At 29.3% G+C, this 14,591-nt stretch overlaps 1 protein-coding gene across 6 annotated transcripts in view; it reads left to right on the forward strand.

Moving 5' to 3' along the window:
* Positions 1–2,101: 2,101 nt before the first annotated feature.
* LOC124951429 (torso-like protein) overlaps positions 2,102–14,591 on the forward strand; it is a 24,220-nt gene continuing 11,730 nt past the window's right edge. For 2 of the 6 annotated variants that reach the window (XM_047499786.1, XM_047499790.1), the window contains exons 1-2: positions 2,103–2,286; positions 2,612–2,671. The gene's annotated coding sequence lies outside the window, so the exon portion shown is untranslated. Of the gene's footprint in view, positions 2,672–14,591 lie in introns of all 6 variants that reach the window. The other 4 variants (XM_047499784.1, XM_047499789.1, XM_047499788.1 and 1 more) reach the window with 4 other exon arrangements.

Here is a 14,591-nt window from a genome sequence, read left to right on the forward strand (position 1 = left end):
TCTCTTACCAATGAGTTAAAAAACGTCTTGGACTAACGATCGAGCCGGTCTGGTTACTGATGTCCAAGGGTGATAAGAGAGAGAAAAAGAGTAGAGGCGAAGAGAGTTACAAAAAAAACAAAAAACGAAACCACATAGAAACGAGATTCTTTAAGGATTTCTTATTTGTTTCTTTTAACAATTGTATATATATATATATATATATATATATATATATATATATATATTGTATATATATATAGTTTTTTAAATATAGTTTATAATTATATATTTATAATTATATATGTACTTAATTGTTTAAAAGAAATAATAAATTCAATTAAATGTTATTTACATTTTGGAATTCTTCATTCCTATATGTATATAATCTCATTCTAATGTCTTCGTTTAAGATACATTAGTATTACGTAACAATTAATACAAGAGTCGTATAGCATAAACATAACTTTGCTCATGCAAATGAACGCGCATCTTAAGTGGTTAGCACGCGAAATGCGTGAAGAAAAATTGTAATGGTTTCTCGCGAGACAAATTAACTTTCATGGTCCCAGTATTGTTACATGATTACGAAATTAGAAGGTGTTTTGTGTATAACATCGATTACATCTTTGTACTTTTGTTGCATAAACCAGAAAGATAAACTAATATAATTAGTATGTGGAAATAAATAGTAATTGCAAAAAGAACAATTTGTCGTTTCACTTTGTTATTTCAATTAATTAAATATTTTTTGTATTTTACTGCAATATAAATAAATGTTAAAGAAAATAAATGAAACAAAATGTTATGTTTGTCAATTGATTAGATAGATGTAACATTGAATTACGTATACGATAATTAGAAATCTATTGTATAATGATTCAATGACATGTATTAAATGACGTTTAATCAATAACAATGAACGTAAAGAAAACAGTGAATAAAAATAAATCATAAATAAGGAATATCCAAATCGAGGGTCTTCGATCAAAACTCGTCCTAGTGTTAGATAAATTTAAATCCCTTTCACCGACCATATATAAGATCTTGTAAGATATTACATAATAAAGTAATAACCGAAAGTGTCGTAATAAACGTGGAAGCGTAGTTCTTCCTTCTTCGAAAAGGATCTTCTTTGGAATAGTTCGGTATCAATTCTGAATTTCCAAGTAAATCTTTTTATATAAAATTATTTAAATGTAAACAAATAAGTTGATTCTATTAAAAAAAAAAAAAGGATATGTAAGAACGAAAGTAAGTGGATAATGAATGAAAAAGATAAAATAGAACGAGTTAAAGTGAAGGAAGGAAATGTCCAATGAAGTGTTATAAATTCAGAATCAAAAATTGTGCTACGTAATTTTCGAGCGATCTAGTAGTTTGATCAATGTTACAGACTATGATTCGACAAGATTCGATGTGATAGTCGTCCCCATTCGCATGACTGTTGTTAAATAGTCAATTTTCTTTCCAATTTGTATCAAACTTATGTATTCATTATGTAATTGTAAACTTTATATATATATATATATATAATTTATATATATATATATATATATATATATATATATAAATTATTTATATTAGAATACTTACAAAAATAATATATATATATATATAAATATTATTTATAAAATATAATATAAGAAATTTAGATGATTATCCTCATTAAGTCAATTCTTATTCGTTTGGATTATCTTCAGTATTTAATATTTAAATAAAATAATGCGAGTATCCTTTACAAAAATATTCTAATACTTATTGGCCAATTTAATATACATATATTAACAAGCGTATTCATTTTTGTTTTCGATTATAGTTTTTTAAAGATATATCCTTTTTTCCACACTTATATAAATTAGATCAAACGATCAAGTAAAAAAGATCGATATTAATCGTTCAAGAATACGAGGCCATTTCATCGAATTGCCTTGTATTGAAGTTTTCGTTCAAGGCTCGAAAAAGATTAGAATTTTTTGTATAATAGAGTTGAGGCTGGCACTAAGGAAGAAAACTGTAGACCCCACCCGCATGGTTTTCTCATATGTATAGACTCGCAGTCACTAAGTATAGTCGTTTGTGATAGTAGTGGCGCTAACTCGCGCGAGTGAACGAGCGAACGAGCGAAGGAAGGAACACGCTCTCGGTGAAGTCGCCGATTCGAATATCCGTCGCAGTCGCGGATGCTCAGTCGAAGCAGCGGGATCGAGAGCAAGAGAGGCGAACAAAACGCGATCGCGATCGATCGCGATCGATCGATATTTTCTGGTGTCCTGTGTCGATTTTATTATTGGACAGTGATATAAGGTGCTATTGGAAATTTCGAAAGATCTTCCTTCTTTTATCGTGATATATCTTTAAAAAATTGATCGAATGATTTATCATTGATCCTTATATCGAAAAACAAGCTGATTTTGTGTTTGTAAATAAATAAATATAATTTTAATAGTGATCTCTGGGTAATCTTTGATATTATTGAATTACCATTCAAATCGACTTGAAAGATATCGATCTTTGAAAGAGGATCTATGAAGTTACGATTCATCAAATAAACACGCTTTCAAGTTTACAACGAGATGATTGCTACTTAGAAAATCATTTAAAGCTATCGTACGATTAATATTTTTTATAGTGACGAAAGAGATAGCAATCAAAGCGTTAATTGGAAATGGAGAGACCTTGAATTTGCCAGGTACGATTAAAAACAATTATATCTTTTATGCTTTAATGATATTTTACGTTTACGAGATATTCGAGATGTTATCATCATTATATGAATATTTATGTTAAAAAATATCTTGCCAATTGTCGTGAGACGTGATATTCTCGTTATAAATATCACACTAAACCGAGAAGAACAATCGTAAACTGGTAGAGGGCCGTTTATGCAATATCGATATCTGCACAGAATTTTCTTTTATTCTCTGAAAGCAGTTACGTGCACGATATCGTGAAATTTCGCTCGTATCAAGTCGTACCTCATTGATTCCCCCTTTTTTTTTTTTGTATCTCGTGTTCGCCATACCGTATCGATATTTCTTGTCGGGCAACTGATAATTATTATTTAAATACCAATATATCAAAGCCGGAAGTGTTACTATTTTCGAGAGTTTCTTGCTTCTATTTCGTTGCCATTTACATTTTTTTCTAAAAGTTTTTCTTTAAAAAGTATCTGAAAGAAAATAACTTAAAAAATATTTGAAAGTTAAATCATTACAATCTCAAGGAGACCTGATATTTTAAAGAAGCACTTGAAAAAGAATCTTGGTTAAAGTAAAAAAAAAAAGAAAAAAGAAAAAAAGAAAAAAGAAAAAAACGAACATTTTTTTAATTCTTCCACATATTCAAATATTCATAAATCAAATGAGAGAGACAGAGAGAGAGAGGGAGAGAGAGACAGAGAGAGAGAGAGAGAGAGAGAGAGACAGACTGAGACAGAGTTTGTTGGACACTTCGTTTGGATATACTTTATCATTTATTTTCGAAGTCAATATAATCGAATAAAAAATTGAATTATGTATTTCTCGTAGTACATATTTCCACAAAGAATTATATATGAACGGTTGTACTTGTTGGAAAGCCCGTTCGAAGAAACTTGTCTTTGTCCAAAGAGGAACGAGTAATTTACTCTCATCTCACGTCCTGGTTGCACGTCAGTGACGAATTCCGAAATACTTCCGGCGCGCTGACGTTTCTTCAGAAAATTGGAAGTATCTAAGTATCTACTTCATAGGATCCATGAGAAAAGACGGCGCGTTTTAACTCAGCTTGTAGTTAGATTCGGTTAGAATATATTTGAAAAAAAAAAAAAATAAGAAAAAATAAAATAAAATAAAATATGTTGGATAGTCGGTATTTATTACCGAGAATTATTAAACGTTTTTAATTGGATAAACTCTACTTAATCATATACGGATATTAATGTTAAACATTAAATACCAATAGAAGATTAAATTTCTATTTTGTGAATTAGCTCAGGTTTGGTGGTAAAATTTTTAACAACCAATTCTCGATATAATCGAATTGAATTAATAATCGTCAGTGGATAAATCGAATCTAATCTCTCCTATAGTGGCTTGCTAAACTGGGCTTCTATTCAAGAAGAGAAGTTATCGTCTATAATAAATATATATGTGTGTAGAAGGCACGTGTAAACTCGTTGCTCCAATATTGCATGTCGGCTTACTCAACGTGTTATTCAACCTCGCACATATACCAAAAGCCGGATTACGTAGCGCAGCTTCCATCGAGATCCTGCCTGGGATTAATGCACGGAAATCGCAAGCCGTGTACGCCTTGTCTGTTCCTGAAATTCGTAACGAACCTTTAAATACGATTATCCATACTCGAATTATATACTTCTTTCGTAATCAAAAATTACGGAATCGGTCTTCTTTATGACTATACTTTTGAATACGTTTTAATGTAGGTACTTTAATTAAAACGACAATATTTTTTAAATATAAATAACAATATTTATTCCATTTGTTAAATGATCATCGACGATAAGTTTTTCAGAACCGACATTCTACATATATATATATATATATATACATATATACATATATGTATGTACAAACAGGATAAAAGCTATTGTCTTTATTGTCTCATATATTTGATACTGTCACTTGTATTATGTAAGATAAATTTGGTGATATAAGTCGCCGAGGAATTTTTATTCCAACAATTCACATACTCTATAATTTTATCTTATCAACAAATTGATAAGTTGGTATTAAAAAAAAAAAAAAAAAACAAAAAGAAAAGAAAAACAAAAAAAAAAGAATTGATTAGACTTATTTGAGAAAGAAAAAGGAATACCTATTTTATATTTAACTTTTTATTACGATCGACCTTGATAAAGTATGAAAGGGAGAAACGAAAATATTTAGCAGAAGTTGCCAGGATAACACGGACATAAGCGTAACTGAAAGTAAGATTGCGGCATTACAGCCTTGTACTCATTGCAGTTAAGGAACCAGGTTGTCTGTTACAATTACTGTCGAGATACGGTGCGATCCTCAAATAACTACCGAGCGCAATATCCTTTTTTTCTCTTTCTTTTTTTTTTTTTTTTTTATTATATTTAGAGTATAAAGAATAATTAACTCGTTATTCAGATAAGATAAATTTCACACAAGTATGAGAAATATTTGAGATAGGTAGGTAGATGAGTAAAATGAGTTAACGGTACTCGGCTGATACCTGATTTGTCACGTGCTTCATTTCTAGATGAAATTATGTAATACCAGTGAGAAAGTTCTGCTTTAAATGAATCATTCGTTACAGGAAAAGCAATGATCATTAATGAAAGGGAGAAAGTTTAAATCGAAACGATAATTTTCCTAAGAGGATGTTCTATAATTTCGTTCTTTTTTTTTTTTTTTGACGATTATTTATAAAAATAAATTTCATATTTCTGATTTAATTATACGAATGATTTCCAACATAAAAATATTTGTAAATAATATTGAAATATTATCGATGATATTGTATAATTTTGAACTTTTAATCTCATTTCACTCAACAAAGGAGTACATCTTTACGAAGCAAATCTTTAAGTAATTTGTATTAATATCCTAATAAAGATAAACATTCCGTTTGTTTCAGAACGTTAAAAAGAAAAATCTACACATCCGATTATTTAATATATCGTGATTATATTTTATTCAATCAGTGATGAATGAAAATTGCTCTATCTTTAAACGAGCTTGTTTCGAGACGCCGGTTTAAATAAGGCGTCGAGGAGATACGGCTCGTAATCGTGCTCGATATTTCTTCCTTCTTTTTCTTCTTTTTCTTCCTCTTCTTCTTTTTCATCTAAAAGGACCAAATGCAGTAATGTAGGCCAAGGTAAATCGAACAAAAAAATTATACGAATTTATATAACAGAATTTATCACGATAGAAAATATTATATCGTAAGGAACACATGATCCTTAATATTTTTTTTTTTTTTTTTTTTTAATAAATAATGTGATGCAAAAAACATTTCCTGATTTTCAAAAATTGTTTCTATTTTTTGTGTAATTAAAATATAAAAATCTTTAAATTTATTTGAATTTTAATTTACTTTAAATTAGTTTAAATATGCTTAAAAATTCTAAATTTACTATAAAAAAAAAAAAAAAAAAAAAAAAAAATTAATGTCAGAAATTATTTGCAAATAATTGTATTAGAAATAATTATTTCCTTTTAAAATTTTACATTTCATCTTATTCAATCAATCCGATGAGAAAGTAAATTGAATAAAGGTATTAAAAACTGATCATTCCATTTGAATGCGTAGCAATTAATTTGTTATGCTTTTATTTGAATCTTTCTAGAGACTTTTACATCGAAGGAAATTAGATTCTCGCGCAAATTTTAAACTAAGGAATCTTAAAAAAGGATTACGTTAATCAACGATTTGCATGGAACAACCGAAAGATTGTTCGAAGGGAAATGAAGTCAAAAGGAGTGGCGTATAAGTTAGGAGCCGGTAGCAAGAAATCATGTGGTAGTCAGCATTCAGAAATATCTTTGTTCGAAGTAGCACCTGTAGACAAAGAGAGATCCAATCATGTAACTAATAATCGTTTAACCTTTCGTTAGTCATGGTTAACGATATCTATGATCTTTCTTGTAATATCATTTCAATATTCATTGTAAATATAAATTTGCGTTATGATGAAAAATCTGTACTTTTACGGATAATGAGAATATTATAAGAATAAAACTATCGTTTAATTTATTTTTATCTTACGATAATTACATTACGAAACTATAAACATATATAACGATATCTAATCAATACTCTTTTTGTATCTATGTAAATTGTTATAATCGTTAGATCTCGTTTAATCTAAATAACATTCTCTTGAGAATATTTTCTTTCTTTTTTTCCTGTTCTTTCCTTTTGGAAAAGAGATCTTAGTGACGAATACTGAGTAAAATATGAGAGAAATGAGAATGGTTGTTCTCCGGTTATGAGTCAGCTCGGTCGAACAAGTTCTAACATACACCATTTTCAGGTTACGCTCTTGTATGACCTAACGTCGAATGATCGCGATCTATCATTCGTTTCACGAGGCATACATGCGAGACTCGCAGGTGCAAACACAATTACGAGCTCGTGCCGTATAACCCAAACACCTGGTGAACCGATCTCGCGCTTTGAGAAACGAGAAAGAGTATCGTGTTGGTTTGCGCTTAGTGCAACATTTAAAACTTATCTATTCGACTTTTCGTCACGTTTATCAATCCTATCGTTAAAGCCGTACTTTCACGTATGGTGTTTCTTCTACACGCTCGATTCGTTACGCTAAGGACTCTCATGCTTGCTTGCTTGCTTGCTTGCTTGCTTGGTTGCTCGCTTGTGTCGTTGTCTTCGTAACAATTAGAACAAAAAGTATTCGACGTAAGACACGTGCGAATACGAGCGAACACGAGTGACCGTCCTTATACCATTTACCCACATTTTCAACCAAGAATATACTTTACTGCTAATAATAGTAGCCGTATGATCGAGAGTAACGAATCCAATGTCTTAACTGATTAAAACATTTATGATTTATAAATCTTATTATTTGTATCCTGGTTTATGTATTCTTTGTCTTTTTTTTTTCCTTTCTTTGTCTTTTTTCTTTCTTTCTTTTCTTTTCTTTTTTTTTTTTCTTTTTTTTATTCTTTTATAAAAGATAACTATCACTGAACATATTTCTCTCTTTAATCATTATACTTATATAAGTATATTCTATCGGTCTAAGTTTACAAGTTAACCTTTCTAATTATATATATATTCTTGATCTTTGCATATTAATTGTATATTTTGTCAGTGTATTCAAATCGTTAATATCTTACGTTTGTCTATTTATAAAAATATAATCTTAAAAAATTGTAATATATAGATACGATAAAAAGGTTTGTGTAATCGTGTTAAGTAACAATCAATACGTTTTGAAAGCGTATTAAGAGAATTCGTTTTTTTTTTTTTTTTTTTAAGATAAATCTACATATAAAATAAATCGAGTGAAAATGAAAATTTAACGGATATCGATAGGAACATAGACAAAAAAACGATAGATCGAGGTCGGTCGTGCGAATGATTTTTCTTCGATATCAAGGTGAGAAATAATACCTACTTAGAGCTCACGACATACAGAGTTAGAAACAGAGAGAAAGAAAGAAAAGGACATATGTCCTAAACAATAGTGAATGTACTCGTAATTCATTCGCTTATGCCACGTACATACGTTTTATGTATCATACCTCCTACCTCGTGTTCGATCTCATATATCCTTAATTCTTATGATCACCTATATCAGTGACCATGAATCAACCATAATAAAATTTTTCAAACTTTTTCATTTTCTGCATCATACGTTTTCAAATATAATATGTATTCATGTCTTACACGAAAGAGGCGTATACGATTTGTAATGTTTTTGATTTTGACATTTGACAGTTCTTTACGAAGGTTGTTCGTAGATACATCTATCTGTATCATACCTGACTATAGTAAATTTACCTAGATTGTTGAAAGTGAAATTGTTCCATAGAAAAATAATATCTTTAAAGGATGATGAGAAAGAAGAATTCTTCTCTTTCTGTGTTGCAATCATTTTTCTGATTATTTCAGAGAAACATTATTGAGACGTTTCAACGGTCGTACAGACATAGATAGAACGTTAGAAGGTTATTAGTAATTTAGTACTATCTTGATACTTTATCGTCTTATACGTCTTAAGAGTTATCACGCAAAAACGACACGTGCTTTTTTGATCACAGCTGCTATTTGTAAATATATATAAGGAGAATATACCAGAAGTAAATAGTCATACATTTTCTATTGTTTCTTATTTTATCATAACATAGTGATCGTTTCTCGTATTCTAGATAGAACGTAGAAATTTAGATAGTAAGTTCAATGTTCCTTACCATTGTATAACTTACATTGCTTTTATTATTTCACCATGATTCATCTTAAAAATAAAAAAAGTAAAATGATGATAAGAACATTGATTCAAGTGAATTGCTTAATCTTTGATAAAGATTTCACAGGCACAAGAATTCTGTTACACAAATTTATTTAACACGTATGGATAAACAGTTAAACGGGTATTTTTAATATTCATTCGAGAATTCCAAAGAAATTAATCGAATCGACTATTAAATCATTGACCGAGAAAGATTACAGGATCGATGCACTTTCTTCGAAAGAATCTTCGAAAGAACCAAGATTTCTTACAAATGAAGTAAAAGAAGAAGCGATGGTGGTAATGGTACTTACGAAATCAAGTACATATATATATATATATATATATATATATATATATATATATATACACAAAAATACATTCCCAATGAAAACGTGACTCCTCGGCCGAGATCCCGTGATTGACTCCTCATGCGGCACGAGATTTCTGTCTCTTTTTAAATTCTCCCTTTCCAATCTCTTCTCTCTTTCTATCACCCGAAGAAACATGTCGTAATGTTCGGCTTACCAACTCATGAGAAGAACAACGCATTCTCTTCTTTCATCGGTGTAGAGATTCGCTCGATTCGCAGCACGTTGCGATGCAACGTTTGCCATCTCGTTAAATGTCATGCGGTTTTATCAGAAAGGATTTGCACACGGTTAATGATCAATGCGTACTATTTCTCTGTATTTGTGTGCGTGTGAATGTGTCCCTATGCGTGTTTTTGTTTGTTTGTTTTCTTTCTATTTTTTTTTTTTGTATTTATTTTTTGTGTTGCTTTTTTTTTACTTTGCTAATAATAGACCTCACGTGATACGACTGAATCGAGAACGAAGCTAGCGAAGATGATTAAAGGTCGAAACTAGCTTTGACATTAGATAGATACTTATGTACTTTTATGTACTTATCATTTACCGACGACCGCTACTAAACTCCGTTGTTATTTCTTCAAAGAACGAGTTTAAATGCCGAGTATTCGTTTACGTTCTAAGCACGTACCAAAAGTCGAAAGGGGAGTGCTGTGAATTATAACGAAAGAAACGAGAGAAAAGCTTTCTTAGCACGTTAGACGAAACATGGTAATGGGATGGGGGAGGGTATGGTAAGGGCGATGCATTGAAAGTTAAAAAGCATCTTTTACTGAGTATTGTTTCGAACGTTTCTAAGTCGAATATCAAAATGTTATAAGAGAAATAGTTAATTAAATATTACATTGAAAATGTAATACTATAAAAAAAACTATTTAGAGACATCAAAAGAAAAGAAGAAAAAAAAAGAAAAAAGAATATATATATTCTTGAAAAATTCAAATAATATCTACAAAAATACGAGGAATATTTTGAAAAAAAAAAAAAAATATATATATATATATATTTACGTATGCAAATATTTCCTTTGAATCAGTGATAAACAAAGGATTATAAAAAATAGTGGCACATGCTATGAAGCTTCAAATGGTATGATCGAACAATAAGTCATCCAAGGAAAGGGAAGACACGCATCGTCGATTTCAAGTCCGTTCAAATATCGCAAAAAAAGAAAAAAGAAAAAAAAAAAGAAAACATTCTCACTCGTGCATAAATTACAAAGGCTAGTGGTTTCCTCCTCTTTCTTCTTTCTCTTCTTCTTCTTACCTTATGTTTTCCTGCGGAAACTCGCACGTTGTTATCTTACCGCACGAAATTATTGCATCCTGTCGAAGGACAGTAGGAGGACGTCGCGTAAGGAAATCACGCAAGAAGGTGAACTCGATTTGGATCGCAAATCTCGAGAATCCTTCCTTTTGTCGCATGAGCTATTCGCATGATTACGTTAGATTCTCGTCGTTTAGATAAAGCCCATCAATTTTTTCTGCGGATGAATTTTTATAAAATAAAAAATGTCCTCTGATTTTTATTATCTTTTTCATCTTTTTTTTTTTTTTTTTTATAAAATAATATAAAAAGTTATCGTATATGGGATATCGTTTCGTTTTATTATTTAAAAATAGTTCTTAAAAATCAATCGACATGAGAAAAATAAATAAAATGATCACTTGATTAAATTATTTGTTATTAAAAATTGATCGCGTTGATATTTAAAAGAATCGAATTTATGAACTTAAAAGAATCCACGGGAACGACTTGATCTTAAACAACAGAAATGTATATTTATCGTGTCTCAGCAAATGCCAGACGGAATTCATGCAAATAACAACGAGAGGACCGCTCGGTTCTTTCTCGAAATATGCATAATAAAGATTTGCAAGTTTAATCAAGAAATTCCATTATTGTTTGGATAATTTCGTATATAAAAATAATAAGATATAGAATAAATTCATATAAAAAAAAAAGAATATATATATTACATATATGAAAGAATATATATATATATGTATAAAGGAAAAACATTTCATATTGCCATTTAAATTTTAAGATCATTGACGTCATAACGAAGTTCATAACGAAGTTCGATTTCGAAAGAAGTTTAAATAAATTTTTACGGTTTCCATAATTTTATATGTTTCAAGAATAAAAAAAATTGCATGAAAATTAATGAAGCATATTCCCATCCTAGTAATAAAAAGATGACAAGAGATAGAATGTAATTAAAATGATCGTAGGAGTTTATTCAATATCCCTCCTGGAGTTAACCATTTTGTTAGGCCTAACAATGAATCATAAAGTCAACGATCAACTGGAGAAATATCAGGTCTGATTGTGAGACAACATCTGCTTGGTTAAAACGTTTCCCACGCGTTCCTCAACAAATGGCGGGTGTGAAGGAAAGGCAAAGAAACCGCAACTTTATTAAACCTAACATAAGTGTATTCACAAAAGAACGAACGTTGATGTAACTTATACAATTTTCTCGCCGATGTTTTGTCACTTTCTTCCTACAATTTATATATACGACCACGTTAAATTATTCGTCTGGAAATTATTTTATTTTTTCCAAAAAAATTTTCATAATATAATATGTCTGGCAAGTTTTAATATATACGATAAATCAACCATTTAATGTGAATCAATCTTACTTGAATGCCTCTGTTACAATTTTCTTCGTTTAAATCTATAATAAAGTTCTTATCTTCCATTTGTACAAATACATATATCATTTACATCAAATTTATCTTTAGCGAAATATGACAGCTATTATTTGAAATTTATTTAAACAACGTACATACGTTCTAATTCAAACGTATTCTTGTTGTCGTAGGATATATTGTTATTCGTGACAGGATATTCTTGATCTTCGCCTTTATAACCTTCGCCATAAATATATGTTACGTTTCCTCTTAGATCTAAAAAGGAAAGAAAAAAAATGAAAAAAACAAGAAAAGAAAAGAAAAAAACAACATGATAAGCCTTGAATTATAATCGTATATTCATTTTATAATTAAACAAATATATGCAAATAATAGGACGAGGATAAATAGAGGTTGACATTGATAGAATTGGCATTGATAATTTTTTTTATTAAATTCTCATTAATTTTGATGTTTTAAATTTGAATGTTAATTAACTTTAACAAATAGCCACTATTAACCATAAGAAATTGCTTTCGTTGAATCGTAAATATGAAAATTCGATATTACCTCTTAATAAATCAATATTCTATTACTAATATTAGCATGTTCCTTTTTCTGAAACCTGCTATTGAATGAACAAAAAATAATCTTTCTTCGCGTACATACGTAAAACTAACGCAATTGATTAACATTGCGTGCGTCAGAAAAGTGAGCAACCTTGGTCTTCAGGATGTAGATTTGAAATCAACTTGCGATAAATTGGCTCATACTTTCGAACAAGTAGAATCATTGATGAATTTTTATTTTGATTTTTTATTAAAGATTATATTCGATCAAAGATTATTTGTACAATCTGTTAATTTTGTATAATATTTAAAATAGAAGATAAATAGGAATCGATTAGGAACAAATAGAAATCATTTTTACAAAATAATGCGATAATATCAAATACATATTTTTCTTGAAAATTTTTTGTTTCTCATATTTATATATTGAAAAAAGGTTTGAAATTTTTTTTTTATATAAACAAAGAAGAAAGTTCCTTCTATTATCATCATTTTTATAAAAATGGAGCGTCATATTCACAGAATTGTATTATAAATATACAAGATAGTAGATATATATATATATATATATATATATATATATATATTTATGAAAACCAGTTTATCTGTGCATTTATATGCATCCACACACATAACATCTGAAAGAATGGCTGGGAATAAAAATCAAATGAACTTGTTTAAAGATAATCATCTACTGGCTTTCTCATGAAACTTATACACCAATTTATCGTAAGTTATCATAGAAATTGAGTCGAGAACGTAGAAGTAAAAAAATTTAATGAAATATATATATATATACTTTATAATATAGAACATGTACTATATATACATATATATATACAATATTATAAAGTTTGTTTTTTTATAAAAGCAATTGAAAAAAATGTTATAAAATCTCATTTTATATATATTTTATAGCTGTCATATTTTTTATGAATACTTTACATGCGAATAAAAAAATTGCGAAAAAAAAATCGAATATCGGTCAAGTAAATAGGACATAATTAAAATCAGTTGAAAATTTAACATCGTCGGCAGATCGAATTTTCGTAATTCGATGAATGGATGACGTTGTTTGCTTGGTAAATAACTTTAAAAATGGTGCGTAAGCAAAAATTTTCTCTGTAAGGATCTGAGGAAATAAAAGGTAAGTAATCTCATGGAACATTTCTACAGTAATGCAAATAGTAAAGGCCGGTAGTCGATTTACGCTTTATCGATACCTACAAATCCTTCTTGAGAAGGAAATAAATCACTTTGAACGCAGATAGTTATGGTGTTTCCATTCGAGTCAATTTCTAATCGATTTAAACGTCAATCCTCGTCGATTTCGAAATAAATCAAGCTTCTAAGTAATTATTTAAAATATATCTCATGAGAATTATTAAAAGAAACAAATATACTATATGACTTTATTCAAAGAAATTTTTTTTCTTATCTTAGCTGTTATTAAAAATCCATCGACGTTATCGTAAAAGTAAAATTGCATATATTTTGTTTTTTAATCCATCCATCTTCTTTCTTACGCCAAACAATATTTCACATCATTCGCTCTGTATATATCGCGTATCTATCATTTTAAAAATAATAATTTACATTATTTTAAAAATAAAAAAAAATAAAAAGAAGAAAAAAGAAAAAAGAAAAATCTCTCAATTCTCGAAAGTATTAAAAGATTCGCAAAAAATAGTTATCAGAATTTGTAGTAACGTTGACACGGTAATTAAATACTCGAACGCGTAACGAGACGAACGACGAAATTAGGAGAGATCGATTTGACCAAGGACTATGAAATAAAAAAATAAAAAAAAAAAAAAAAAAGAAAAAAAAACAAATAAAAGGAAAAAAGACCGAGCATACCTACAAACATATATACATACATATACATACATATCCATACATATATGTATTTCATGTTTCACATCGTTCGATTCGTTGCGAATTGGTGCAACGAGTATGCATTTGGTGCAACGAGCGTATCGTTGATTGGGACGGCAACGTTGCTGGGAGAGCTCACGCGTTATCTTTTAGTGTCTTGTAACAAGCGTTCAGTCAGTGACCCATAACAATTAGTGTC

The sequence above is a fragment of the Vespa velutina genome, chromosome 9, assembly GCF_912470025.1.
Source record: "Vespa velutina chromosome 9, iVesVel2.1, whole genome shotgun sequence".
Taxonomy (NCBI): domain Eukaryota; kingdom Metazoa; phylum Arthropoda; class Insecta; order Hymenoptera; family Vespidae; genus Vespa; species Vespa velutina.